This window comes from Gekko japonicus, unplaced genomic scaffold (assembly GCF_001447785.1).
Source record: "Gekko japonicus isolate JY-2015 unplaced genomic scaffold, Gekko_japonicus_V1.1 scaffold1549, whole genome shotgun sequence".
In the NCBI taxonomy this organism is placed as follows: domain Eukaryota; kingdom Metazoa; phylum Chordata; class Lepidosauria; order Squamata; family Gekkonidae; genus Gekko; species Gekko japonicus.
The window spans coordinates 103,511-109,510 of NW_015170932.1; positions in this window are offsets into that span (position 1 = coordinate 103,511).

The following is a 6,000-nucleotide window of genomic DNA, read 5'->3' on the forward strand; positions in this document are numbered from 1 at the left end:
GCGCCATTGCTCCGGGGAGGAAGAGACTAGTGGGAGGGGGAGGCTGCCGAACTGCGCATGCTCGAGCATGCGCAGTTCGCCCGGGGGGCGGGGATGCCGCCCCTTCCGATTGAACCACCCGGTTAGGTGGTTCTTTTTTGGTGCGCCTTTTCGGCGGAAGGGACGGATGGGGGACGGGCGCAGCACGATTCCCAGATGTTGTTGTGGGATCGTGCCCGTTTGCTGTGGCCTCGATCCGTCCTTCTCCCGGCCCAAAACCCCTCGTGTGAACAGGGCCATAGTACCCATATGGTGCAGTGCTGATGTAACAATGACAGTGCAAAAGGACTTGAGGAGATAATACCCATACATTGTTGCTATAATGTCAGAGGTCACAGAAAGGGAATTTTTAAAAGATATTACAGTACAAAAGGACTTAAAGAGATAGTGCCCATAGGCAAAGAAATAGCACAACAAAAATTTCATAATGCCCTAAAAACAGGCAATAAAAAAACAGAACAAATGTTATGCAATACCCATTTATACAGATTGCCAATCGATTTCTTGATTTAATCCATGTGGTATTAAACTATTCAAAGCATAAATCCAGAAGGTTTCCCTGGCCTTTAGATGCTGTGCCAATTGCAGATTGCTAGCCTGGACTTTTTCCAAAATGAAGAAATGAAGGTCTCTTTCTCTCTGGCCAAAAGTTACAAAGTCTTCAACCATTGGAGCGTACTTCCTGCAAAAACGAATACAACTCCTGTGTTCTCCAATTCTTATCTTTACAGGTCTAGATGTACACCTGACGTAGGTTAAATCACAGCCACATTTTACAGCATAAATTACAGACTTTGTATTACAGTTGAAGAAATCTTTTATAGAGTACCTTTTTTGTTTAGAGGAGTCATAACAGAAATCTGTTCGTAATGATAACTCACACACAGAACACCCCCCAATGGGATAATTTCCAACCGGTCTGGCCTTGCCGTCCACTCCCCTCTGTATAGCTGAAGAAGATTTTAAACTACTCCTGACAAGTATGTCTTTCAGGTTTTTTGATCTGCGGTAGGAAAAGGGGTGGGGGGGAGACGGCAGGGCCTTCCTCTCCGCCAAGTGATTGGATTTTACAGTTCTGTTTTCACTTCATATTCTGTTGTTTGCCTGTAATGCGTTTTTTATCTTTGCTGTTTTGTCGCATATCTTTCAATAAAAAAATTAAAAAGAAAAAAGGGGGGGAGACGGCATCTAGAGATGTTAGATAAACAGGGGCCAGTGTTTTCTAATAATATCCCTCACTTGGACAGATCTCCCATCATACCTCACTGGAATAATCATTCTATTGGTTTGACCATGTCTTGCTTTTGGGAACCAGGATCTGTTAGTATGACTTGCTTTATGAAAAGCCTGTTGTAGAATTCTGGAGGAGTATCCCCTATCTCTAAACTGACTCATAAGCAGTCTGCCTTGCTTGACAAAGTCAGTGTACTGACTACAATTTCTTCTGAAACGCAACATCTGGGGAAAGGGTAAATTCTTTTTTAAATGCTGTGGACGGAAGCTGTCATTTACAAGAAAAGAACTGGCGTCTGTATGTTTTCTATAAGTATCTATTTGAAAGAACCAACAACATCCCTTTAACTTACTTCTAAATTTTGCATGGTAGAGAAGTGAATTTGAAGATGTAATCAGTTAAAAGCAAGGAAAATACATCAAGGTGTGACTGGTAGGGGCTTTTGCCTGGTTTTATTCATCATCTTAAACTGCCAACATTACTCCTTGCTAGGCTAGAAGGAGGGCCTAGCCATTATTGCTTCCTAGAATAAACCCACCACTTCATGACTACTGAACATGCCGGGGACCCCCAACTTCTGCCACAGACCCAGAGGAGTAGGGAATAACTTTCACAAACTTTGCAAGTACTGAATGGGGACTCCTGAGATTCCTGTTCCCATGGCGATCTCAGGCCAGTGCAGCCTCAGGGTCTGGCACAACAATGGCCTCTAGATGAGGTGGTTATATTCATCAATCTAATTTTTTTTGCTTTTCAAACATTCTTCAATTTATATCCCATTCTTTAAGTGTTCAGGATGGGATACATGCAACGTATGTATAAAGAATCCTATAAAAATAAATATTTTAAAGAGCCGGTATAATTGTTTGAAATTCCATGTTTTATTTATATAACCTGTTTGAGCTATATGATTTGATATTATTTGATTGATTTGATTTATACCCCGCCCTCCCCGCTGGATTGAATGAATGCATCAAAGGCTGGCAAGAGAGGACTTTTAGTTGTTTACAGTTGTGAATATTTGATTGCGAGTTGTTTTAAATTGCCTCACTTTCAATTTAAGAAATTTTCTAAGAGCAACTTGTTTTTAGTCTATTCTCTTTGTGATATTTGAAGCTTAGCTACTTCAGAAAGTTGATTGGTGTTGTGTCTTTAAGAGAGTTCACTTAAGTGGCTCTGAGTGTATTTGAGAGGAATCCTCTGCAGATTCAAACTGAATAATTCCTCTTTGTGTATGTTTCACTCGAGGCCTAAAGGTAAGACAAAACACCAGTCCTGTATCTTGACCCATAATGACAGACAAAACTAAAACCCACCTGTGGAATCATGGTTGTGCTTGAGTCTTATTCAACATACTGTGCTCAAACATCCTACAAATGGGAATCAGAATTTTTCAAGTTATATGCTTAGGACCAGGATTCCATCATTTGGATGTTTTTGGCACAGACCACAGAAGTTATTTACTTGTCCTAACATCCTATTGAAAACAATGAAATAAGGTTTAGTTAAAAAGGTAAAGGTAAAGGTTCCCTTGCTCGAAAGCCAGTCGAATCCGACTCTAGGGTTGCGGTGCTCATCTCCGTTTCAAAGCCGAAGAGCCAGCGCCGTCCGAAGACATTTCCGTGGTCATGTGGCCGGCATGACTAAACAACGAGGCGCACGGAACGCTGTTACCTTCCCACCGAAGTGGTACCTATTTATCTACTTGCAATTTCTTGCTTTCAAACTGCTAGGTTTAGTTACAAACATCCTAAGTCTGTTGAACTCAGTTGCATTCAGTTGTGAATAACTTTTGCTGGACGGTGCCCAGTAGAGTGAATGTGGATGTGAGTGGAGCAGTGCCTGCGTGAGCACACATACCTCCCCCCTCTTGCTGCAGCCTGCCATACCCTTCCCTAATCATGTCCCCAGGATTCAGTGGACCCCTGGGGACATTATGGAGGTGGGAAGGTCGGGGTCTTAGTTGACACTGAGGCAGAAAAAGTGTGATGCAAAATTTTATTGATGTGGTCTCTACCCCAATACTCTCTACCTGGCATGCTTAACCCAAGTGGCTTCTGAATGTAGTCAGGTCAGCTCCTCTGAGGGAAACAGAATAATAATGGTAACTTTTATTTACCTACAGGGATAGAGGAATAATGTGTTTCAGAAAAGAGGACAGAAACTGTGGGTGTAACACAGTCTTTCATGCTGGACCCATTCATTTATAAGGTTACAGCTGATAATTTAGGAGTGCAGAGAGCAGTTAGCAGCCACGCTTTCCCTAGAAACAAGACTGTTAAGACACCATAGTCTCCTCCCAAAGGAAGTCTATCAGCCCACATCTCCAGTGGCAAAATCCTATCTCCAACCCTTTACTATTTTTGCCTGTCCTCACTCAAAAGGCAGACTCTGAAACTTTTGAAGTCTCCTGAGACAGGACCTCCCCAACCTATCACTCTGGAGTTGCAAGCCTTAACTAACTAAAAACAGAGACAGTGTTCTCTTTCTCCCCCTCCCTCCCATCTGGCTCCTCCAGCCCTTCCAGGGATCCTTACCGGCTGCTAGCTGCTCTGCTCAGACACCAAACAGGGCTGAGGGGGGTTAGGGTGCCATTGTTTTTTCCAGAAAGTGCAGAATCTTTGCCCATCCATTACAGGAGGCCTGCAGTGGGAGATGGGAGCTGATCAAGATTTCCCCCCTTTTCTGCAGTTCGACATGTCTTTTAGTAGAAAATGTGGCTGGGATCTACCCGTTTCTACATATCATGTTAATACACAATTATCAGATATTTTTGGAGCAAATACAATTTTAATATACTAGGAGAAAGGAACATTGTGTAAATGAATACACCAAGCTCTAGGAAGAGGGCCTGGGTGAGTGTGCCCATGGCCAGACAGCAATGGCGCAAGGAAGCATGGCACGGCCCTTTCCCCCGTCCGCGAGCCCAGTCGGGCCATGCCGCCGGCCCAGCAAGGCTGGGGGTGGCGCAGGGAAGCCTGGCAAACCCCCTCCCCCCCAAAGAAGGGCCCGCAGCCTCCCTGGGCCAAGCCGTGCCAGCACAAGGAAGCGCAGCTCGGCCCTTACCCATCCCTGAGCCCAGTGTGGGTGGGGCAGGGAAGGCCAGCAGGGCCGTCTCCCCTGAAGCAGGGCCCGCAGCCTCCCTGGGCCAGCCCAGGGAAGCGCAGTGCGGCTCTTTCCCCACTCCCTGAGCCCAGTCTGGACGGCCCAAGGAAGTGCAGTGTGGCCTTTTTTCCCCTCCCCGAGCCCAGTCGGGCCACGCCAGCGAGGCTGGGGGCAGCCTGGAGAAGTCTGTCGGGGCCCTCCCCTCCCGAAGAAGGGGCCGAGGCCTGTGGGCCAGGCCACGCCAGCCCAGGAAAGCGCAGCACGGCCCTTTCCCCTCTCTGCGAGCCTAGGGGGCAGCGCAGGGAAGCCTGGCAGCCCCCCCAAAGAAGGGCCCATGACCTCCCTGGGCCAGGCCGCGCTGGCACAGGGAAGCACGGTTCGGCCCTTTCCCTCCGACCCGAGCTCAGTTGGGCCACCCCAGCGAGGCCGGGGGTGGTCTGAGGAACCCTGTCGGGGTCCTCCCCTCTCCTGAAGAAGGGGCTGTGGTTTCTGTGGGCTAGTCCGGCCCTTTCCCCCCTCTGTGAGCCCAGTTGGGCCACGCCGCTGGCCCAGCGAGGCCGGGGGCAGCACAGGGAAGCCCCCCCCCCAAAAGAAGGGCCTGCGGCCTCCCTGGGCCAGGCCACGCCGGCCCAGGGAAGCATGGCGCAGCCCTTTCCCCCCTCCCTGAGCTCAGTTGCACTGCCCCAGTGAGGCTGGGGGTGGCCTGGGGAAGCCTGTCAGGGCCCTCCCAAAGAAGGGCCCGTGGTCTCCCTGGGCCAGGCACGGCCATTTCCCCCCTCCCAAAGGCCAGTCGGGCTGCCCCGCCAGACCAGTGAGGCTCATGGGGGCCCTCCCCCCAATCACCTCCTCCATTGAGGCCGGGGGGGGCCCCAGAGAAGCTCATGGGGGCCCTCCCCCCAATCACCTCCTCCTCCTCCTAAATGAGCTGAGCGCGCCAGAGTGTCCGTCGTCTGAGGGAGCCAGGCACAGTGTGAGGCAAATTTTTGTGGGTGCTGCTTGTCTGGGCAGGACTGAGTCTAGGGAGCCAATGACCTTCTGATGTTCTGAGAGGTAGTTGCGGCCAACTGATTTTGGCATGCACCTAATCTTGCCAGACAAAAATGGGATTATATAGGAGAGACTACTACACATTCTGAACCATAGTTTAATGTACAGTTAACACAATTAAATACTTTAAAACCATTTTATTACTATATCTTCTATACGTTAATCTGCATTATTGACTAAATTGAGGCCAGTATTTAAGATACTGTTAACATGTGTCTTTAGCTGGGGTCTTTTGGGGCCGGAGCACGGCGGAGTGCTGCTCTGGCAGATCAGGAGCCCGAGCAAATGGTGGCGGCAGCAAGCCCCGCCCCCAGCTCCCCATGCCAAAAGTGCTGCGGTGCGGGGGAGGCCCGGAGAGCCCCACCACCGGCTTCCCTAGGCCCGCACAGAAGCACTGCGGCTCGGGGAAGGCCCAGAGTGTCCCGCCGTCGGCTTCCCCGGGCCCGTGCAGAAGCGTTGCAGCTCAGGGGAGGCTGGAGAGCCCTGCCACTGGCTCCCCTGGGCCCGCACAGAAGCGCTGCAGCTTGGAGGAGGCGCGGAGAGCCCTGCTGCCAGCTTCCCTGGCCCCTGCCGAA